Here is a 25,027-nt window from a genome sequence, read left to right on the forward strand (position 1 = left end):
CAAATCAGCTGGGAGGAAGAATTTAATGGGAAGAATGTGTGAATAATAATTGGGATAATTTAAGAACACTTTACTACATGCCCCAAAATCCACAATTCCATAAAGGAAGGCTGAGCTTTGTTTAAAAAACCAACCTGGTTTAGAGGGGAAATGAAGGCAGCTATTAAAAAAAGAAAAAAGGGAAAGTTGATAGTAATTAATATAACTCAGAAGTTAGGATAACTGTAGATAATTGATAAGGGAAGCCAAGGGACACAAGGAGAAATCTATGGCCAGCAGAGGTCCGGACAATAAGAAGGAGTGTTTAAAAATAAGTTAGGAACATAAAGAATCCTGACAATGGTGTTGGGCCATTGCTAGATGAAAATGGTAGAATTATCAATAATGCAGAAAAAGGAAAAAGTGTTCAATAAATATTTCTGTTCTGTATTTGGGGAAAAAACAGATGATGCAGTCTCATCATATGGTGACAACACTCTTTACTTTTCCACTTATATATATGGAAGTTGTTATACAGATGCTACTAAAAATAGACATTTTTAAATCAGTAGGTCCAGATAACTTTGCAGCCAAGGGTTTTAAAAGAGCTGGCTGAGGAAATTGCTTGACCATAAATGTTCATTTTTCAATAAGCCTAGGCACATTACGTACGTTCTAGAAGACTGGAAGAAAGCTAATGTTGTGCCAAATTTTTTAAAAGGGTAAATAGGACAACCCGGTAATTATAAGCCTATCAGCCTCACATCGATCCTGGGGAAAATAATGGAGTTGCTGATACAGGACTTGATTAATAAAAATTTAAAGGAGGGAAGTGTAATTAATGCAAATCAAGATGGATTAATGGCAAGTAGATTCTGTCAAACTAAGTTGATGTCTTTTTTTTTTTTTTTTTTAAATCAGAACACAGGTTTGGTTGATAAAGGTAATAGTGTTGATGTAATAGACCTCTGTAAGCTGTTTGACTTCGTGCTGCATGACATTTTGATTTAAAAAAACCCTAGACGAATATAAAATGAACATGGCACACATTCAATAGATTAAAAACTGATGCACTGTTAGGTCCCAAAATGTAACTTTAGACAGGGAATCATCATTGAGCAGGTGCATTTCCAGTGGGGATCACACAGACACTGGTTCTTGGCCCTACACGAATATAACATCTTTATCAATAACCAAGAAGAAACCATAATATCATCACTAATAAAGTTTAAAGATGACACACAAATTGGGGGATGGTAAATAACGAAGAGGACAGGTCACTGACTCAGAGCATACTAAATTGCTTGGCAAACTGAGTCCAAGCAAACAATCTGTGTTTTAAACAGCTAAATGTAAATGTATATACATTTGGGAACAAAAAATGTAGGCCATACTTAAAGGATGAGGGACTCTATCCTGGGAAGCAGTGACTCTGAAAAAGATTTTGGGGTTATGATGGATAATCAACAGAACATGAGCTCCTAATGTGATGCTACGTCCAAAAGAGCTAAAGTGATCCTGGGATGCATAAACAGGGAACTCTCGAATAGAAGCAGAGAGATTATCTGTGTATTCGGGAGAGGTGTGGCCTCTCCTGGAATACTGTGTCCAGTTCTGCTGTCCACAATTCAAGAAGGATGTTTATGCATTGGAGAGGTTCAGAGAAGAACCGTGAGAATGGTTAAAGGATTAGAAAACATGCCTTGTAATGAGACTCAATCTATTTAGTTTAACAAAGAGAAGATTAAGGGATGACTTGATTACTGTCTATAAGTACCTACATGGGAAACAAATATTTAATAATGGGATCTTCAGTGCAGTAGAAAAAGGTATAACACAATCCAATGGTTGGAAGTTGAAGCTAGACAAATTCAGACTGGAAATAAAATGTAAATTTTTAATGGTGAGAGTAATTAACCATTGGAACAATTTACCAAGGGTCTTGGTGGATGCTTCATCACTGACCATTTTAAAATTCAAGATTGGATGTTTTTCTAAAATATATGCTCTAGGAATTATTTTTGGGTAAGTTTATGGCCTGTCTTATACAGGAGTTCAGACTAGATGATCACAATGGTCCCTTCTGACTTTTGAATCTATGATTCTATTGTCCCTTTGGCCCAGGGTAGCCAAAATTCAGGTCTTTGCAGGGTGTTTTTCATTTGGATGAGAAATGGGTGACACAATTAGGATGTTTCTTAGCACAACTTGTTTCTTTGCAGAAATTTACACCTTTCCTGATTCCATGAACAGCAGCAAGAACAGTGTATAGGCAGCCCTCTTCAGCGGAAATCCCAGATAAGGCATGCCAACCTTTGTCCCAAGAACCAGCTATCTTTTTGCCTCTCCTTCTCTCCAGGGACCCACAGAGACTCTTTCTGCTCACTCACTGTGTTTAACACAGAGCCCTCTTCCAATCCTAGCCACTGCGTTTGAAACCAGGAAAACCCTGTTCGCTCTACAGTCTTCCACTGGGGCTATCTGTCTTCCTGAGGTGGGTCTGGGCCATTAGCCTCACAATACCCGTGTAAACTGCTCAGCTGATGCATCATCCAGGAGAGATGAAATCATGCTCCAATTGCATGGCCCAGTTCCTTTGCTTAAGGCTTTTCTTGAGTAATTTAAAGCCATGATTCAAAACAAAGCAACCGAAAATAGCTTCAAGACCCCAAAAGTCTTGTCTTAGCCTTTGTCTCCTGGGTTTCACCATTCTCACAGCGCTTTTTCCAGGACTTCACAGTTCTCCCCAGTTGAGGCTTCTTTCCCAGCTGGCTCCTTCTCCCTGAAATTGCATCCCTTTCAGGTGGCAGATGTGGAGACCCCCCACCTACCTCTTCCCCTAGTCTGTGTGACCCTGCATCTCTGCTGTCTGCATCCCTGCCTAAGAGGCAGGAAGTTCCTATACACATGACTGTAAGCAGGCATGTGACCAACAACTACAGCACCCAGTTTTAAATGGCCCAAGGGCCATAACAGGAGCACTGGGACGCATACTTACACCTGAAGGCCCAGTGCTCGGTTGCAGTGCCCTAACAACATTCATGTGGTTATCTGAATGGCATTCACTCTTTTTTTTACCAAGAGTTTTGTCCTGAGTGACTACCTCACTGACTTTTAATGGGCAACCCTTTCTCTTTCATGACCGAAATGTTCGGCTTGTTTAAGGGTTTACTTTTACTAGTTTCACACTTTTCATATTTTGCTGGCCTGTAGAAAGAGTATTTTCAAATCAAGTGTTGGACAACTTTTGTGAAATGCCCAGTTTAGTGATATTATCAACTTTTCTGAAGGTTGGACAAACCTGTTCAATGTAGATCTGCAAGAGTTGTGTGGTTTGTTACTTTTTTAAGGTTAGTGTCGTTTTAGATTAGAAAAGAAATTCCTTTGACAATCATATATATATATTAGATATTGACTAAGGCTTTAGAAATAATCTGTTCTGTAGTTTATCTGCTGTTTCCTTTAATTTCTTCTCCGTTTGTTTTCAGTGTGATTGTTGTATGAGTTCTTAAAATATTCCTGCTTTCTTTTTGGAACATTTCTGCAAGCCTTTTTTTTTTTTTTTCTTTCCCCTTGCATGCATGAAGTACTTAATGCCCTCGATCTCTGTGAAACTGTTTTGTATTTAACTCTAAAAGCTCCCTTAGGACTGTAGGTTTTTTTTAATGGAGCAGTTTAAACGTTTTCCACACAAATGCGCATGCAGGGTAAATGGCTTTACAAAAATTAAAAGAATATTTGTTAGCTATTTCCACTGTTTTTATTAAAGATCTGTAGCTGCAGCTATGGGAGAAATATATTTGTCAAACATATTGAGAGTAACTTCTGCTATTGGTAGAGAAATAAATGAAGCTTATAAAACTAGGAATTTGGAAATTAATGAGGAGGGAAACAATAGAAAGCTATTTAGGTTGATCTGATATTATCATAGGCTTGCTATTCTATTACTTGCCTACATGTCTTTAAACATATACAAATGAATAGAATATTCAGTTCACAAAGGAAGTTAATGGGACAGGAACTTTCAAATGATGTGGATATGAAATACGGCAACAACTGGCAAACCACAAAACTTATGTATGTAGACTGGAAGTTTAGAATTAAAATGTTAAGACCGTTTCTCCCCCCTCCAAGAAATAGTGCGATGTTAGATTATCTTCTTAAGATATGTATTGAAAGTTATGTCTCATAAAAATCAGTGGATGGTGTGGAATAGGGCTGAGAACAGAAATTCTGTTTTGCAAAGGATTTCAAGATTTCAAAATTTGATTTTGTTCTAATTCAGAACAAAACCTAAACTATCTGTGAAAGAAAATTCCAAAGAAAAATTCATTTTGGATCACTCACAACTTTTAATTTAAACAAAATCAAAACATTTTGCTTTGATTTTGTCTTTTAAAATTTTATGATATATAATACAAAATTTTAAAAATTTCTAAACAGAAAGTCATTTTGAAAGGAAAAAGTTGAAACATTTTGTTCTGAAAATGCCAAAATGGGATTTTTTGACGTTGTCCAAACTTTCCCTATTTTTCCTCCAAAATAAAAATGTCAGTGAACTCAGCACAATTTTACGAAGCATTTTGAGTTAAACTGAACTTTATTTCCTCTGGAAAATGGTTCTGTCAAAGTTTTCCAACCAGCCATAGTTTTGTATATTTAGGAGTGTGATCCTACATTCCTTGCACTGAAGTTGGTGGAAGTTCTCATTGAACAAAAATGCAGGATCTTAATTTTTTGTTAATTGCTATTGGTCTCCATTATAATACACCTCTACCCCGATATAACGCGACCCGATATAACACGAATTCGGATATACCGCGGTAAAGCAGCGCTCCGGGGGGGCGGGGCTGAGTGCTCAGGCGGATCAAAGCAAGTTCGATATAACGCGGTTTCACCTATAACGCGATAAGATTTTTTGGCTCCCGAGGACAGCGTTCTATCGGGTTAGAGGTGTAATTAATATTGCATGTCAAAAATGCTGTATATCTGGGGAATTTGGTCATTTCTGGGCATAGTTTTCACCAAATCCCCTAGAACTACTGCTGAAACTGGTTATGTCCTAGTGCAGTCAGGAAAAAGGTGTTCAAACATATTTACAGAGAGCATGCTCTCCATTGACATGCTTATACATTTGAGCAACTTAAGCATCATTCATTCGTTCTCAATGGCCTGGTAAACCAGGTAAAACAGTTTCAATACCATTTTAGAGAGCATGATTAGCCTTATCCACTCTAGGGAGATTTTGCAAAAGTTACTCACCATTGCTAAGACAAATGCTAGAAGATCTAGGCTGGGTCTTTTCAAAGGGATTTAAGTTTTAAAGTCAATGGAATTTAGGTACTAAACTCTATTAGGCCCCTTTGAAAATCGCACCTGTAGGATAGGTGAGCCCTCAGGGTATTAAACATTATGTTGATTAAACTTGCTGTGAGCAGCTACATTAGATGACACTGGGCTTAAAACGTCAGTGACAGCTAGTGGCGTGTCTATACTAGGACTCCCAATGCTGCTAACACTGATGGAACTAAAACTGTGTTAGCAACAAAGGGGAATTTTTGCAAAATGTTTCTAGTATAGATAATGCTAAACACACCCTCTGAATAGAAAATTGCTTTTGTCTTGTCTACAATAGTGCTTAACCTACTTTCAATATTAATTGAGGGAAAGCCTGTTGCTGAAAATAATTGTTAGCAATGGCTCTGTTTCAAACAGTTGGGCAGGCTGGAGTGGTTTGGTGTCTGGAGCTTTGTCAGCACTCAGAAATCTACCTATTGCTGACAGTGGATATCAGCTATGTATGTGGCTGAACTGGTGCTGAATGGTTTGAACTGTCTCCTGAGCAGGACTCAGCCATGCTTTCTGAAGTGGAGCTAAATGGTTTGGTCCTGTCTACACTTGTAGTTAAACAGTTTTCAGCATTGGTTCAGCAGCATCCATTATAGGCACCCGATGTGGTCTTGACAATGGGTCAGATTTCTTAGTGTAGACAAAATTTAGGTGTAGATATAGAATATATAATTTCTAGCGTATTTCTCTCCATGTGAGTATGTATTTCCTACAAACTCTTAGGTAACACGTTGTGAGAACAGTAATAACATTTTGATAGACAGATACAAATTGTCTATTTAACCCTAGCCTCCCTATTATAAATGGAGGATATGGCACATCATTTTATTTATTTATTTATTTATTTATTTATTTATTTTGGGTATGGGCTAATCTCTAAAATTTTCCATAGGATGAGTATTACAATTTCAAATTTTCTTGACAATAAGTATGAATGGTCCAAATGAGCAAGTGTGTGACTATGGCAGGGGAGGGCAAACTACAGTCCACGGGTCGGATCCGGCCCATCAGTGCTTTCAGTCCAGCCCACGAGATTGCCATCCCCGTTGTGCAGTGGGGCTAAGGCAGGCTCCCTGCCCTGGTCCCGCACCACTCCCAGAAGCGGCTGGCACCACATCCCCGCTGCTCCTGGGGAGTGGGGGGGTCAGAGGGCTCCATGCGCTACCCTTCCCTGCAGGCACCACCCTCCATAGCTCCCATTGGCCAGGAACGGTGAACTGCAGCCAGTGGGAGCTTCGGGGGTAGTACCCGCAGGGGAGGGCAGCGTGCGACAGAGTCACCTGCCTCCCCACCCCCACCCCAGGAGCCACTGCTGGACATGCTGGCCACTTCCAGGAGTGGCGCAGGACCAGGCAGGCGGGGAGCCTGCCTTAGTCCTGCTGTGCGCCGCTCCCACGCCAGAGCCGCTCAAGGTAAGCGGCGCCGGGCCAGAGCCCGCATCCCAAACCACTCCTGTACCCCGTACCCCAGCCCCCTGCCCCGAGCCCCCTAACTCCCTGCCTTGAGCCCCCTGCCGCTCCCCAACTCCCTGCCCTGACCCCCCTCCTACACCCTGCACCCCAACCCCATGGCCTGAGCCCCTTCCTGCACACCGCACCACACACTGCACTCCCTCCCGCACCTCTGCCCCCAGCACTACATTCATAGCCCTGCATACAGTTTCCCCACCCAGATGTGGCCCTTGGGCCAAAAAGTTTGCCCACCCCTGGACTAGGGCATGCTGAGTTCTAGATTGTGGCTTTAAGACACCTTTCTACTCCTCGATCTTGGTGTCAGGCTGTTCTCCTGGTGCAGATTAGATCAGAGTGAAGTTTGCTTTAATTTGCATCGGTTGCCCTGAAGTACCGTTCTGGGAGCTACGGATTTTTGGGTGCACAGCTTTTCTGTAGCCATGCTCTCTGTGCTTGGAGAAAGGGTGTCTGAATAGAAATACACCACTTAATTGTCCCCCTTGCCAGGCAAACTCTTCTGAGGGCTTTACTGCTGTTCATTGCTGGGAGGATCAAAGCTTCATTTGTAATACGTGCCACCGCTTGATAAGTTGCTTGATAATCAGAGCTATCTTGTGTGATCTCTGAACCTGGATCCAGTAGGAGGAGAGAATAAATGAAGTACTTGACTGAACTGTTGCCAGTGTCAAGGTAATAGTCTTTTTACAGGGGAAAGAAGAAAATATGAAACAAACAAAAAATGTGCGATCCTCCAGAGATGAACCAAAATTTCAGTAACTCTTGTTTTGGGCAAGACCTTTATGTAGAAGTAGTTAGATTCTCTTAGGTTTCCAGCTACAATGAGTACCTTAAAAGCGCTAGTCCATAAAGTGAAAAGACAAAAAAGATGCCTTGTGTTCAAATATTGCATAAATATGTGTGCAACAATTCCCTCCTTGTAATCTCTTTAAATACAATAAGTGATGCCAAGTAGAAACCATATTTTCAGACTGTAGGCTCATTAGCTTTAACCTAACCATTGTGGCTCTTCTTCAAGGACTTATGCAATTTGGTTGAGCAGTTGTTTGTTTAGCTGTAAGCTGTTGTCAATCATTTTGTGTTCTTGTTGTTGTTTGCCAGGTTCCTCCATACGCACCTGAGGGCGGGGAGTGGGAAGCATGAATGTTTAATAATGGAAATTATTAGATTGTTGAACCCAAAGCCAATATTGTGAGTCTTTTTAAAAGCAATTTAAAAAAAAAGATGTGTGTAAAATTGTAGTTGACAAGAAAGAAGTGCTATCACACTCACACCCCATTGCATATTGTGTCTGAAATGCTTTGGCTGTGTCTGAACTAGATAGTCCCTGCCCCAAGCAGTGTACAATTTTCTTTGTAGTCTTGTAAAGTGCCAAGCAATGCACCCTGATGACACTCAATAAAGCATCTTTCTTTGCACCTGGCTGGGAGAGTGGTGTGATTCAATGATATTAGAGAGGCAGAGTTGATTGCCAGCACTCAGGGACCTCATAAAAATGTAAACAATCCAAAACAGTGTTACTCTGGAAATTACACAGTCCTTCTGGAGTGAATATAAGTACCATGGACATGATGCATTGATACACATTTTAAAGAATCTCCACACTGTCCCAGCACATCCATCCCAGCCTTGCCTTCAGTGGGTATGTCTGCACTTCAGTAAAAACATCCACAGTTGACTTTGGTCAGCTGCTGGCACCATCCACACCACAGGGCCCTTCCGATCTGCCACAAGCAGTCCTCTATATGCCCAGCAGCCTGGAACCACTGCTGCCCATTGCGGAAGTTACTGCTGCAATACCCAGGTTCACTGCTACATTTGGGTCCCCCTGGCATTTCTCCAGTGGATGAACCTTTACTCTTCCTCCCAGAGAGGCATGTGCCTTCCACCCGCCATGGACCACCGGCATCGTCAGCTCTGCTGTTCCCGGATCCATTCTCCAAGTCTGCGGGTTTCTTGGAGCTGGACCCTTCATTCTCTCCTGCCCAGGCTTGCAGTCTGGATCCCAGGCGCAGACCACATCATCCCCCAGTTTACAACCCTGTCACTGACCCATGCTACCAGTACCTGTGGGGTCCACCACTGCCCAGAGACCCCTACGCTTGGCGCTACTGGCCCCCATGGGACCCATACCAGGACCATGGCGCACCGTCAGTGACATCTTACAGGCCATCCCCAGTCCAACCCGCACCCTCCTTGGTTTCTGAAGGAGGAGAGGACAGAGTAGCACAACTAGTTCCTCTGGTCCCCACCTCCTTCTCACAGGATGAAGCGCTCATTCCACCCTCTCTCTCTCTCTCTCTCTCTCCTCCTGATGTCCAGAAGCAGTACCACAAACTGCTTTAGCGCATGGCAGTGGATCTTGGACTCCCGATGGAGGAGGTCCAAGACCCGCACCACCAGCTTCTGGACATCCTCCAACCACAAGAATCCTCTTGCACTGCACTTCCCATCCATGAGGCCATCCTGCAGCCAGTGCAGATGGACTGGCACATGCCAGCCTCCTGTGCTCCTTCCCCCAAATGGGAAGAGAGGCAATACTTTGTCCTGTCAAAGGGAGCAGACTTACTGTTTGCCCCCCACCCCCTCACTTGCTGGTGGTCCACACAGAGTTGGAACTGCTCACCAACATCATCTTCAGTCTACTCCTCCAGACCGGTCGGTGAAGAAAATGGACCTCTTGGGTAGGAAGGTTCATGGGAGTCCAGTTTCGTATTGCCAACTACCAGGCACTTATGGCGAAATACAATTTTCATACTTACTCCCAGTTTACGGAGTTTAAAGAAACTTCTGCCACTGGAGAAGCAGCAATAATTTCAGATCCTGGTAGACAAGGGCCAGTTCCAAGGTGGGCCTTCAGGCAGCTGTAGATGCCACCGATACCACTTCCCACTCCTTGGCGAATGGCGTCATGCTCCACCGGGACTCCCGGCTGCAATTGTCAAGATTTCCTAAAGAGGTCCAGATCGCTCTTGAGGACCTCTCCTTTGGCACCCACAAACTCTTCAGTGACAGGACCAACGAATCCCTTCATTCTCACAAGGACTCTTGCGCCACCTTCAAATCGCTTGGCATTTACGCCCCGAGCTGTCAGCAACAAATGTCCTTCTGTCCCCGTCAATGCGGCCCCTGTCTGCCCTACTTTCAATGCCAGCAGGAGTCTCCCAGCAGCCACGCTACTCTTCCACTACTGCCCCCACTGCTTCAACCCGCCCTCACTGCCAGTCTAAACAGTTTTGACTTCCAAGTCAAAACCCATAAACTTCCTCCTCTCCCCTCCATGGTGACCCATGTTATCTTCGGGAGGCCATCTTGCCCAGCAATTGGGGCAAGGTCATCACGAACCATTGGGTGCTAGACATTGGCCAATACGGGTACTCCATCAAATTCCTCTTTTTCCCCCCCCTCATTGCCCTCCCTGAGGTGACCAGGGAGATCCCTTCCATCATGATCTCCTCAGACAGGAAGCAGACTCCCTTCTCCGAAACAGCACCATAGAACCGGTTCCCTTCCGTTACTGGGGCTGTGGCTTTTATTCCCCGTACTTCCTCATTCCGAAGAGCAGGGGCCCCTTCCCCCTTCTGGACTCCTGAGTGCTCAACAGGTTTATAAATCAATTCACATTCTGGATGGTGATGCTTCCCTTGATTGTCCTTCCCCTTTTCAAGGGAGCCTGGTTCGTGGCTCCCGCCATGAAAGATGCCTATTTCCACATAGACATTCACCTAGCTCACCGAAAGTTCCTCTGTTTTATGGTTGGACACTCCCATTATCAGGTCTGTGTCCTTGGCTGCATAGTGGCCTGTACACGAGGGCGACGCACATGTGGGTCAACAAACACTGGTACAGAACTGTTCCGGTGCCTGGTGCGCATGCGCACCCATGTTTGGAATCCAAATAGGGACCACACATCTCGAAGAACCTCCAATTACAGGTAAATAATCTCCTCTTTTAGGGCCCCTTTATGCCACTCAAGGCCTTCTACTTGGAATAAGGAGGCTGGAGCAGGGGCAAGGATCTCGCCCTCTTCATGGTGTGTTTTTGGAGACTTCCTCCATTGATTTTGCTTCCCTTTGGCTATCAGTCATCTTTTTCTTCAGAACCATTGTTTTGAATGGTTCTGAAATTAAAAGAAAGCCTTTAAAAATCAACCAAATAAAAAGCCCATTGTGTGTGTTGCATTACCTTAACTTCTTCTCACTCAAGTGAAAGATATTTCTTTTCTTTTTTTTTCTAAAGATAGATTCTCAAAACTTTCCTAGCGAACTTAAATGCATCAAATTATGGCCCTAATAACGTTTACACAGCTTCCGTTTAAGTCATGCAAAGGGTAAGTGAACCCATGAAGTGAAAGGGTATTCAAGTTCAGGCTGAATTTGTCATTAATTGACTGCTAATCCATTCTTAATTTCCCTTGTTGTGTCTGGGTACTGGAGGTGTATGAAGTCAGTGTGATATTGTCTAAGGACTGGTCTATTCTGAAAATTTACATCTGGATAGTTACATCTCTCAGGGAGACATATCTATGCTGACCTAACCCACAGGGTAGACCCATTAACCTAACTGCTGTCTCTTGGGGAGGTGGATTGACTACAGTGATGGAGAACCCCACCCGTCATTGTAGTGAGTGTCTACGGTGAAGCGCTACAGTAGTGCAGCTGTGCTGCTACAGAGTTTTAAGTGTAGATCTAGCCTAGCTATGAATACCTGCATCGTGTGGGCTGTGAAGTCCCAAATCCTCAGCTCTTGCAGTGTGGACACCATTTTGGATTTACAAGTGGGATAATTCTTATGTTCACTTTTGAAGCAGTTTTCAGCCTCAAGTAAAAGCATGCTTGAGCAGAAAAGTGACTCCAGCATGGCAGACAGAATCTTGACAGTCCTGACATGCTAGTTTGTCCTGCCAGACCATCACGCTTTTCAGTGGATGACTGTGTGTTTACTTACCACTATTTTTTACCATGTGTGTTAAGGACAGAGTAATATCAGTTGAAGATAAGTTTAGTTGTAACTTTTTGGTATACTGGGTTTTCAAAGGTTTGTGTTTCAACCTTTCTTATGTAAAAATATTTGTATTTATTTTTCTATTTGCCTATTTAAACATTAGTGTATACAAGAGGGAAAATCAGGCAGTGTTAATGTAAGTACCGACCCCACCTTAACTGCAACTAGGGAGAGTATTTTGTGACTTTTTTTATTTAATTTTTTTAAAATAGGCCAAATAATTCAGAAGTCATTTGAATAAAAAGATGTATTTTTAATTACAATATTTTATGTTTAGGTAATGGGTAGAGGGGATGGATTTTATTTCTGTAATCATTTAGATTTATGATTGAAACTAGTTGGCATCAGCTGGATTTCTAGTGAATGTTCCATCTCACTGCTAAGTTTAGTAATACAGACAGGGAGAAACGTCCCATGTCTTTATTGCATTTTGAAGTGTCAAGAATCTGCATAACCCTTTGCCACAAGCAGGGAGAATGGCATGTTTCAATGAGTGTAGAGTACTGATGAAGAAACCCACCCTAATACTAGCAAAGAAAATCACTTTCTTAAAAGTTATACCCTGGATGACTCTAGCCCACTGTTGCTAACAATGGAGCTGTGAATTGCAAAGATCTAATGTGTTGTGTTCAACTTTTGTATTAGGGATGTGGGATTAGGTAGCTTTTGTTTTGCCAGAAGTGTTGGCATCTTTATTGTGTTTTACATTATGGAATTATGGGTGAAGTGTCTTTAAATCAGTCGTGTAGTAGTGTATCGGGAAGAATATTTAAATAACAGGTTGACTTGGAAGAATGCAAATATTATAGCATGTTGCATGAGTAGGTTTGTATGTTAGAAACGGGGAGGAGTCTCTATTGCTACATGCATGCTTTTGTTTTGTAGCAGACTAGCTTTAGCGACAAGTTCCATCTGGCCACATCTACCCAGCTGTCTCTCTGTTGATTGGTTGTAATGAGACTTCATAGGACTGAGGTGTTGTTTTTTTTCAGAGCGTCTTTAGCTCTGCTCTGCCGAGACAAGGAGACTGTGTTTTTGCTGTTTGCATCCAACATGCAAAACATAGGTCTAAATTTTTAATTAGCTAGAGCAAGTGGTGAAAAGAAAAAAAGTAATGTAACAAGCCTCCACAGAGAGCAGCTGGGATGTGTTGCCATGACAACAAGTTCAGTAGGCTGCCAGCTAGCATGTCAATGGGCAATGCAGGGAGGGAGCTTTCAAACCCTGCCTGCTAGCCACAATGTGATTGGTCACGCCTCTCTTGTCTTTGTGTAGACTAGGGTATGCTGGGTAAGACCCAGAGTGATTGCTCAATTTGTCTCAAGGCTGCAGTGAGGTAATGCTTCTGAATCTTTTGGGATTATGAACTGGATCTCTGAAAGGTTGTAGCGTAGAATGTTTTCATTCCCTTTTGAACTAATTACCCACTATATCATATTTAAGAAGTTTTGTAATAATAACTGGCTTTATACAGTCTCTATTTATATGGTAGGAGCTAGGAATTGGAGGTGAGCATTTTAACTTGTATCTGCAGGCAGAATGACTGATATGATGTTGTATGAGCTGTTTTTAGCATAATCGTGTAATACTGAGAGTGAAGTAAAGGTGCTGAATCCTTTTTTAACCCATAATAAAGGGCTGGCCTCTGAGTGATTGTTATGGGGGGGGTGGAGAATTTGGAATTGCATTCACACAATTTACTCATTTAATTCTTGCACGTTGGCTGATTTGAAGAGGTTCACAGCACCCTATAGGATGAAGTTTTCTGAGGTTGCATTGGCATCAGACACACTACTGAGCAGGCCAATTTTTTGTTCTTTACTACTGGGAAGTTTAAATAGCCCTATTGCTTTTGTGTGCAGGCTGGCACACTAGGTTTCCTAATTGTTGTCCATTAGTTGAACAATGTATTTATTAGTCTCTTTGGTAAAAAGCTGGTTTAATGTAGATGATCTGGGCCAAATTCAGCTCTAGAGTAAGCAGCCACAACTCAGGGTACGTCTACACAGCAAAAGTTGTGCATGGGCCAGCTTGAGTCTCACTAGCCTGGGTAACAACACCAGTAAAGATAGTGCAGCATTGGCTCCAGAACAGGTTAATAAGCTGAGTGCATGTGCTATGCTGTCTTCACTGCTTTTGTTACCTGTGCTAGTTGGATTCAAGGTAGTTCATGCACAGCTTTTGCTGTGAAAACATATCCATAGTTGAAGACAACATAGCTTTGCCACTTTACAGTAGGGAGGAATCGATCTAAGATGCGCAATTTCTGCTATGCTATTCGCATAGCTGAGGTCAAAGTATCTTAGTTCGACTTACCTGGCCGTCCTCATGGCGGCAAGTCAACCGCCGCAGCTCCCCCGTTGACTCTGCTTACTCCTCCTGCCGAGGTGGAGTACGGGCGTCAATTCGGGGATCAATTTATCACCTCTAGACAAGACGCGATAAATCGATCCCCGATAGATCGATTACTACCCGCCAATCCGGTGGGTAGTGTAGACATGGCCTCCGTGGTGAAATAAGCAACTCTGATGCGGTTCAGGGACTTCTTGTTAGAAGCGCTCTGGAGCTTTGGATGCACTGCCAGTGATCAAAGCACAAAATATGTTCTTTGATACATGTTGCAAAAATGCAGAATGTACTTAGAATCATGAAATAAATTTGCTAAAAATAATGAAGTAAAGAGAAGAGGTTTGGTGATCAACCAGTTACTACCTAGTGCACCAAGTCTACTAACCCTTCACACACAGAATTCCCATTGAAGTCTTGATTAGACACTACAGAGTCCCACAACCTCTCGCAGTTGTGGAATTGAAATTGGCACTAGCGCGTGCACTTGTAATGGTGAAAAATCACTCCTTTGAGGAGGAATAAGCTACAGAGAGACCTTTTTCTCCCAATCCTGGGGAAGTTGCAAGATATTTTCACACCATGAAACTCCACTAAGAATGCATCACAGTGTAGGTCACTGCTCATAAACCAGTCTTTCTAGTCTCCTTGTCCTCCATTTTCTTTTCATCATGCCTCAGAATCAAAAGCCCAGTTGAAGTCTAGGTGCTTTTAAAAGCCCAAGACCAAATTCACTTCCTCTGCCCTCAGTGCAATTTCATGGAAGCCTTCAGGTTTCCAGAGGAAATGTAATCGCTTTTGTCCATGTGGACCTGGGCAGGTGGAAGACCTATTCCATTATTTATAATATTGTGATTTGTATTGCCACTTGAGGTCAAGATAGCTTTTTATAGTTTTGTCCTGGATGCCTTTTCCTATAACCTTTCAGAAAAGAGAATATTTGTTAGGAACTGACAAAGTATCTGTAATCTGATCGGTTGCCTTATTTGCATAGTCAGCTGCTAAAATAAGGAGAAGGCGAGTGGCACAATGATTATATGTGTTTTAATTGGTTTATGTTCTTTTTAATTTGGTTTTATATGTATTTTCATATTTTACATTTCTGGGTTTAGTTCGTTTTATTGTAATATATTTTGGTTTTGTCACATTGGCCTATGGCTAAGTCACTATTAATAAACTGACTTGAGTAGGTTTCCACAGAGTACCAGTCAGTGCTAAATTTGGCTTGTCGGCTTTTACTCACCCGCTCTATATCTGCTCCAGGATGGAGGGGGTTTTTAGATGGAAAGAGTTGGGGGGTTGGAAAAATTTAAAACTAAAAACTGAATAAATAATTTATTTAGAAAACATGTATACATAATAGTATTTATCGAGCAGCAAATCATTTATCGTTGAAAAGTAAATCAAGTCATTTGGCATATAGTGAAGTGATTCTTATATTTCTTTAGCAACAATTCTTATTATATGGCTTCCTGTTACTGCAGGAAAAGTGCAGTGCATTCTCCAATTTCCTTCTAATTGTTGGTGTTTCTTGCATTTTAAATCCACTGTGAATTCTTTATCCGTGATGCAAGCATATAATATATATTATATGCTTGATATATAAACTTTTTAGGGAGTACTGTCTCCTAACCTGGAATTCCCCTCACAAAGCCGCTCCCTCACATAAAGATGTGTTGAGGCAGAGTTCTTGCAAATTTCCCATTCCTTTTTTAATCTTGGGCCACTTCGTCAGATTAGGCGCTTATTCTGAAATGCCATTGAAGCCTGTGCACAAACCGGCCAGCAAAGGATTCTAAGAGAGCAAGTATGACTGACACCTGTGAAACATTTTATGAAACCAAATGATAGAGGGAGCAAAAATTCTGCAAGTTGTTCCAGAATCAGTTTCTCTTGTGGTAGCTCTGGAGATAGCTGCCAATTCAGTGGGTCCCTAGGAAACCTTAGAAGAAAGCAGGACTTTATATCTATAGTGCCCTTGAAAAGGGGGGACGTTTCAAGCAGAGACAGTTTACTAAGCCATTTATTTTCAGCATTCCCTTAGCTCCTGTTATTTTGAATAAGACCCATCTCCCTGACAGACCAGCTTCTCATTTTCCTTAATCCTTCAGTAAAGTCATAATCCTTTATTTGTGACCTCAGAGTCTGTTGCTATGGAAAATAGAGTGATATCACAGAGCTAGTATTGTGACTTCACTGTAGGCTGGAGCAATGGGCTGAGGGAGACAAGCTGCTCTCTGAATGGAGGAGAAATTGTGTATTTCTGATGTTCTGCTATAGGCCATACAGCCATCAGCAGACTCTTCCTAAGGAACAGTAGAGCCATGTCTAGTTGGCATACTCATGCTTTGCAAAGATATATCAAATAATAGAATCAATCTGCCTAAAAATACTGATTTTTCTGACGTGGAATCTCTCTTCCCCATCTCCTCTCCTTTTCCCCTCCTGCTTCCTATCCATCACATCTTCCAGTACTTATCTCCCTTCTCTCTTTCCCTCTTCTTCCTGAGTAAAACTCCTTTGTACCTCATTAAAATGTTACATTTTTTACTGCACGTGGACATTAAAATACTTCATGCTAACTTAAATTGTTATTCCATATGTATTTCTACATGAGGTGCATTCTTAAAAACATCTTTTTTCATTAACATGTCCATTTGCATGTGCATTTACCATGGATGATTGCATGTGCAAATCAGGCATCTTGGTACAGAAATTCCAGATTTGCAGTGACTGTGCAAACACAAATTCAATATGATCATAAAGTATACCCTTCAGAAATATGCCCCAAGTCGACAGTCTTTCTGTACAGTACAAACTTGGTCCAACTTAAAGCCCTCTGTAGCCAATCAATGATAAAGAAAATTATTTATTAACAAAAGAGAGGGAGATGACATTCTTAAATCCCACATCACAAAAAGTTAGAAAATATGGCAAGAAAGGTTAAGAAATGTATTACAGTTAAAAGTTTTCAGCAGTATGAAAAATTTTCCTCAAACATAGTTCTAAAGTAATGAGCATGTGTTTCAACTAGCTTGATTGCGTACATGTCACAACAGTAAGCTAAAGTACTGCTTCAGGGTGGATCAATTCTTATGATTGATGTTAATGTCTTATGCTTTTTTTGGTAGATCATTGTCATGAGGCGACAGTGACAGGTATGCTAATGTTTTTTGCTTTAATCCCCAATAGCCTCAAATGAAACTAGTAAATTGGTGGATGGTGTTGCTTAGCCAAAATGTGCTGCTAAGGCTGACTGACAGCTTATAGTTTCCAAAAAGTGAGAGTTCTATTATGAACATATTTGTCTCTGATATTTAGGAGAACTGACTGGATTTCTGAAGATTTTTTTTATATTTTAGGAAATATACATTGTAAAATAATTGTATGCATGTTGTTCAGTCCCTTCCAAATTGAAATCATGACTGTGCTGATCAATTAGTAGTGGTTGACAATCTCGGGGGAAATTCTCATGCACTTTTCCTTTAGTAATGAGGCCTAAATGAAAGGTAGCGATAGTACACATGCAGGGAAACTTTTAAGCCAAGTGTTGACTTGTTAAGAACAAGCCCAATGAATTTTCAGTGCTCAGTTACAGGTGTCATAGCCGGAAACTAGTACTTTGTTTTCTGTTTTGGACGGTAATGCATAGGGACCTTTTATAGTTTCTGTGGCTGGAATTCTCAGATCTTCAAACTTTCCATTTGCCCCACAAGAAAGCAGCACCATGGATTCTTAACTAGTTGATCTACACCTTTGTGGAGTTGTCTATTATTAAAACAGTTGTTATAAAGATTTACAGCTAATTTTCCTGAGGATATTGCTTTACTGAGATACTTGGCTTAATACTAGTAATAAAATAATTGTGCAAAGACCTCTTGTCGTGTTTCTCCAACCCTTTCAGATTGTTTTGGAGTATGCCTTAATTCTGTGGAAGAGTTTTTAATAAAAATGAATCAGTCGACTTTTAAAGGCAGTCTTGGTGATGTCTTGTTACAACAGACTATCTTGAGTGTTTGTTCCTTTGCTGTCTGGATGTTTATACAAACTGATGAACCCTTTGCATTCTGTCTAAATGTAATGGCATTGAATTAATATGCATGCTGTTTGTTTCTTTAGTTTTCCTAGAAAATTCTCCTGAACTAGTTTTGATCTTGCGTTGTGAACGCTTTGGAATAAGTCACTGGGGGGAGCAGTTTGGATATTTTCTTTTGGAACACCCTTCCTTCATGCCCCTCCAAAGCATATAAGAACTCATTGAAAGTCAGTGAAGAATGAATACTTGCTAGGAGCAGCAGCTGGGCATTTTCATGAGAATGACTTGCCTATAGAAAATGCTTCCTCTGGCCGTTCGTTAGCACTAGAGTTTGAGCTTCAGGGTACAGTACAAGGCACATTTGTTCTGTCAGGCTTTTAACTGAGGCTTTTCTTGAATCTTTTATATGGCAGCGATGCCATAAGCTATTTGGAGAGTGAAGGTCAGACTAGTGCATAAGGGCAAAAAGAAAACTAAACAAAAGCACCCACCACATGCACAAACAGTGCATGTAGATTAGCTTTCTGCCCCCACAAAGTAGCTTTTTACTCCACTCAGCTACTCAAACCTGCCTTCCTTCTGCTTCACCAAAACCCAGTGATCTAGTGGACTCCCAGCCTTTCACAGCTTTCCTACTTCTGAGCTACTAAAATGATGTTGTCTTCTTATTTGGTTATTCTTCAAATTCCCTCTTAGAGTACGTCTACCCTACCCGCCGGATCGGTGGGCAGCGATCGATCCAGCGGGGATCGATTTTATCACGTCTAGTCTAGACGCGATAAATCGACCCCCGAGCGCTCTCCTGTCAACTCTTGTACTCCACCACCGCAAGAGGTGCAGACAGAGTTGACGGGGGAGCGGCAGCAGTCGACTCACCGCGGTGAAGACACCACGGTAAGTCGATCTACGTACGTCGACTTCAGCTATGTTGTTCACATAGCTGAAATTGCGTAACTTAGATCGATCCTCTCCTCTTCCCTCTTTTCCCCCCTCCCCCCACCTCCCAGTGTAGACCAGAGCTTAGCCTTCTTAACTGTTGTTCTTACCTGTATATCTTCCATTCTAGTAGCATGACTTTTGCTGGATTTCCCATTTTTAAAAGGAATTCATTTGGCCCAAATAAGCCCTTCTGCTTTACTGTTTAGTCATACCATATATTTTTCCCGTTTTCTTTCTTTTATTTCATTTGTATGTTCTGGATTACGAATAAATTCCTTTTAAGCAACCTCCAGTTTAATTCTACATGCCAGATTATTACTGGGTACTGCACTGGTAAGGGAATAGATGGCACAAGGAAATTTCACCAGGCCATTTTGCCCCAGCATCAGAGCTAGACCTAGTTCCAGGACTTTCAGAAGGCTAGCACCCACAGCATTTCTAATCTCCCAAAAGGGCTGTCCAGGTACATCTATTGCACCCTCAAAGAAAGTTGTTATAATCAATGCTATTCTGAGCTGCTGAAAGGCACTGTGCAGGTTGTGAGTTTTAAAGGTACAATCAAGTCTAGGGGATTAACACTGCCACTGATTATGTTCCATTGTGAGAATGTTGATCATGTTAATTATATGGTTACTGTTATGGTTACTATCTCTTAGTGGTTCCACACACTACTTCCTGAACCAATTTTTATGTGTTACTTAGGTATAAATCAACAGTAGCCTTTCCTATTTTATGCTCGAGAATAAGATGTTCAAGAATTTTTTTTTTTAGATCAAGAGATTGTTCTTCCAGCCATGTTCTGCTGTGGCATACAACCACTTTATATTAGCTGGAGGTACCTATTATTATTGTTCTAATATAAATTTGCTGTATGTGTTCTCTGATCCTTCTTAACATTCTGACTTCACTAGGATCTTACTGATCCAGGGGGCCAAAAATATAACCCTCATGAGTTCATTTTTTCTCTCATGAGCTGGTATCTGTATCATTCAGGCTCTGTGTGATGGTGTTCTCCCCCCAGAAATAGTCTCTGAACTCAGTATGAATAACCTACCTTTTCTGTGTAGCTGGTAGGCAGGACTTACTGTATGCTGTTGAATCTTCCCAGGAGAAATGTCTTTATGTTGCTCTCCACCTAATGCCAGGCATTCTAATGCACACATTTTTTGCTTCGAAGGTTCCCACATTGGCGTTTGTATTTATAATACTATGCCATTTTTATATACTCATTACTTGGGATAAAAATGACAAGGGCTCCCTATCCTTGAGGATCTTCAGGGAATGAACTTATCCCTAGTTGGGGTCAGGAAGGCATTTCCTCTGATGGTACATTATTGCAGTCGGCCAGGTGCATTTTTTTTTTCATTTTCCTGTGTGACAGCTTTGCCACCATCAGGGAAGGCCTGCCGGGGTAGGTGGGCCATTGATCCGTTCTAGTACAGCATTTCTTGTGTTCACGGTCCAGTCATTGATTCAATCCTCTGGGTATCTTAAATGGAGGAATTGTAATGTGTACAAGATAACATGAGCAGTGGACCTGCCTCCTCTAACAGTAGACCATACATGCAGAATATGCTAGATTAGCTAATCCTTAGTATAATTTATCAGAATTGCTTCCCTAACTGTTATAGTGCTCCTCTCTCTTCCTTCTTGCATCAGTTCCAGATAAAATGAAAATTATTCCTTCCACCCAGAGGGGAAAAAAGACCTAATAAACTCTTGACTGCTAAGTCTTTGGAGTGTCTAACCTTTTTTATTTTTTTAAAACCACTTTGGCTCTATTTTAGTTGATTCCATGCCTGGCTTTTTCATCAGTTCTCTCCGATGTAGGAAAGACTAGGCTGTTAAAGGCTGCTGTGGTGCCATGGGATGCACATTAAGGGGATCCTTTTCACTGTGTGTAGTAGACTCTCCTTTTGAATTGAAGTTATTCACCAGTCATCATTATTTGTTTTTAAAGCTATAGCTACTGCAGCCCCATCTTTTGGCTGAAAATTCTCCCATTTATCACTGTCGTTAGAAATGGAAGTGCACTGGTCTTTCATTTGGACCCTCTCCCTGATAATTCAGGGGCATCACTCACCTTTAGGAGTTTTAATCACTATCAGGCTTGCTTTTCTGTTAGTTACAACATCCCCAGCTGCACTGAAAATCTGTTCTGGCTAAACCAAAGTGGAAATACATTAGACACTGAACAGTGTGTGGCTAAGCCAGCCCATACATTTTATTCCAATGGTTTAGTTTAATTTTGTTTCCAAAATTTTTCGCAAAAGGATATTTTGTTGTACTTTATAAAACTTCTCAAAAACAGCCTGGCATAGTATAGATTAGTGGTTGTTTTCTATTGGTGTTGCTTTCTCTCCCTCTTTACCCTCTCTGGAATTCAGATGATTCCCCTGACCCTCTTCCCTTGCATTTTTTGTCAACTGAAAGAAATGGAGAGAATTCTTTTTGGAGATCAACAGCACTGTTGCTTAGCGCTCCTTAGAGGTCATTGTTGAGCAATGCAGATCACCCCTTTTCTCTACCATCAAAGTTGAGGATTCCTTGGGTATTTTGTAATAGCTCTTCCTTAGTTCTTGTCAATGATCTACAGTTTGGAGAAGTAGCTATTAGGATATGTCTACACAACAAAGAAAAACCCGCAACTGACCCATGCCAGCCAGTTCGGGCTTGGGCTGCAGCTGGGGCTGTTTCATTGCTGTGTAGACTTCTGGGCTTGGACTAGATGGAGCCTGAGCTCTGGGACCCTCCTGTCCTGCAGGGTCCTAGAGCCTGGGCTCCAGCCCAAACTCGGACGTCTACCCTGCAATGAAACAGCCCCGCAGCCCGAGCCCTGTGAGCCCGAGTCAGTTGGCGCAACCCCAAGTCAGCTGGCATGGCCACCCTAGGGTTGCCAGTTTTGGTTGTACATATTCCTGGAGGTTTCATCACATGGCAATCTTTAATTAAAGGTTAATCTTTAATTCCTGGAGACTCCAGAACAATCCCAGAGGGTTGGCAATCCTAGGCCAGCTGTGGGTTTTTCTTTGCTGTGAGGACAGACCCTTAGAGGTCAAAGAAACAAAGGAGAGATGACAATCATTTCTAGAAGTGCCCCCTTTCTTTGTCAGACTCCGCTATTTTTAAGACTAACAACTTAGTGCCTCAGCATTTCATATGGTTCCAGGTTGTTAGCGTTAGTGAGTGAGGCATTGGTTGTTTTTTTGCCTTGTGTTCGGTAGGATTGGTGATTATTTTTCCTTTGTTTGCGTGGCACATTTTAGATATGTGATAAGTAAGGATGTTTTTCCAGACTTATTGGATATGAAATAGTAGCTATCAGAGCATATCGGATATTAATATCAGCTACTGATAGCTGCCTTCAGTGGGAGAGCTTAGCAGCAAGTAATGAAACTCAGGGTCAAGGAACAAACTGGAGATAAGGAGGCTGTGGGTGGGAGAGACTGGGGTTTATGCTGGGAGGAAGAGGGGGCATGTAGGGGTTATGATGTAGCAGGTCCCTCTGGGACCAAAAAGAAGTTATAAGAAAAGAGCTGCAATTTCTCCAGCACCTCACTCCAATGCTAGGTGGTAATAGCTGAATTAAGCATTCAAAATGTAGGAATGCAGTAGAAGTGATACAAATATATTTTTAATTGTCTCATCCATAATGGTAACCTCCCCATCATATTTCACTGATGTTTTTTAATTTTTAATTTTTTTCCTCTTTGTGCAGTCCAACATATTCCTTTTCTTCTCTGTGTTTCCTCTAGTGATAGAAGGGCAGTGATAAAGGCCATAAAATCTCAGAGCCCTGGCTGGGAGGATGTGTTGTACAAGTTAGGGTAAAGATCAACAAAGGGCTCTTTTCTTTAGTCCATCTTATGTGGGTAGGTGATTACCATCAGGGAGGAGACAACTCAAAATAGATTTGTTAGCATCATACGTCAATTCCATGAAGACAGGACTGGTCAAGTATTCTCAGATGGTGGCCTCTCTAACCCATTCCCCATGTACAATGGGGTGAAACAAGGCTGTGTGCTGGAATCAATCTTCTTTAGACTCTTCTTTGCAGCCATTCTGAATTATGCAACTGACAACCTTCAAAAGGGCATGTACATAAGGGATTGAACTGATGGAAGTTTCTTTAGTTTCTGAAGGCTTACTGCAAAGACAAAAATCCGTGAGGAACTCGTGTGTGAAGGCCTTTTTAGGGATGATTGTGCTCCACCTAGTCATAGTAAAAGTGACCTAAAGTTTATTCTTCACATGGTCCCAGAGGCAACTAAACAGTTTGAACTCACCACGAGCCTGGCAAAAAACTGAAGTCTTCTTCCAAACAGTCGCATCATCACCACCACCACTGAGCCAAATACCAGCACTGATATTACAAAACTAAACAATGTCAGTTGCTTTACATACCTTGGCAGTACTGTTTCAAGTGAGATCAGGAAATGTCAAACAGAATACAAAAGGCAAGCCAGGCTTTTGGAAGCCTTCCCCACAAGATACGCAACCAGCATATCATCGCAGTGTCAACAAAATGGATGATATACAGTGCAGCAGCGATAGCATCCCTTTTATGCAGATGTGAACTGTAAACCGTTTCTTCAGACACATCAAGCAGTTTGAAAAATTTTGCGTGTGCTGTCTTCGTTCTATTCTGAAGTTCCTCTGGCAAGACAATTTGTCAAACATTAATATCCTTGAAAAAACACCACCAACCAGCATTGAGGCAATGATTATCAAAGCTCAGCTTAGATGAACAGGTCACGTTACCGGAATGGATGATGATACACTCCTGAAAAAAGCCCTCTATGGTGAGCTGAAACTCGGAATGTGCAGGAAGGTTGGTCAACATAAATGTTTCATAGATACCCTTAAACAGAATCTGAACTCATGAAAACTTTGAAGACGTTACCAAGGACAGATCTAAATGGAGAGCAACTATCAATAAAAGTTGTAAACTCTTTAAGAATGATAGACAAGAAAAAGTGATTGAAAAAAGGGCTAAGTGTCATGACAAATCTTCAATGGGAGCCTACACATTCCTTTGTGACATCTGTTCACAACCGTTGCTCCTTACAGATCTGACTATACAGCCATAATAGAAAACATGAGATGTCATTGTCGGATAGGGCAGACAGCCATACAATGGCAATTTAATACATACTGTCAGCTGTTGCTGCTATTACCGAATGCTTATCACTTTGTCCTATGTGTGTGTTGGAGAGGGAGGAGCATGATAATTGAACCACTTCACTAATTTGGACTTCAGTTGATACTATTTTCTGTGGACTTTCCTTTTCTTAGCTCATGCTGCAATATCATCACTGGCTTGTGATGGTGAAAATCCTGGCTTGTTCTTCAACTTCAGTACCTTTCAACTATTGAAATAGTAATTTATGTGTTTAAAAAAAAATAAAGAAAACTAGAGGAAAAAGCTCTGGTTGTTTTTGTTACAGTATGTCCTGCTGTAATTCCATTCTAAGAGTGCCCACAGTACGCTTTTCTTTTCAGAAACATAAAGAGAATTTATTAGAAAATAGATGTGGATCTGATGGATTAACTGCAGAGATTTCTTCAGGAAGATTCTGGGAGACCTGTTTAGTTCAATTTGCCAGGGTGGATTCATTTGTCTTTTAGAAACTTTGAGCTTGATTCCGCAGCCCTTGAGTAGGCAAAAGTCTCTTAAAATCAATGAATGTTTTCCTGGCTAAGTACCACAGGATATGATTTTTTTTTTTTTTTTTTTTTTTGTATAAAATGACTGGGTGTAAGTATGGCAAAAATACATTTCTTCAAGCTTCAAATACCTTCTGATGCCCCTGCTTCATTATAATTACAGTTGTCAAGACACCCAGTTTACACCACTGTTGTCACATGACCTGGTACAGTGGTTACAACAATTTGCAGTATAGAC

At 41.5% G+C, this 25,027-nt stretch overlaps 1 protein-coding gene across 14 annotated transcripts in view; it reads left to right on the top strand.

Annotated features, from left to right (window-relative positions):
* The window catches only part of STOX2 (storkhead box 2), a 202,667-nt gene that overhangs the window by 138,176 nt on the left and 39,464 nt on the right, over nucleotides 1–25,027 (top strand). The gene's annotated exons all lie outside the window — the stretch shown is intronic.

This window comes from Chrysemys picta, chromosome 5, assembly GCF_011386835.1.
Source record: "Chrysemys picta bellii isolate R12L10 chromosome 5, ASM1138683v2, whole genome shotgun sequence".
Taxonomy (NCBI): domain Eukaryota; kingdom Metazoa; phylum Chordata; order Testudines; family Emydidae; genus Chrysemys; species Chrysemys picta.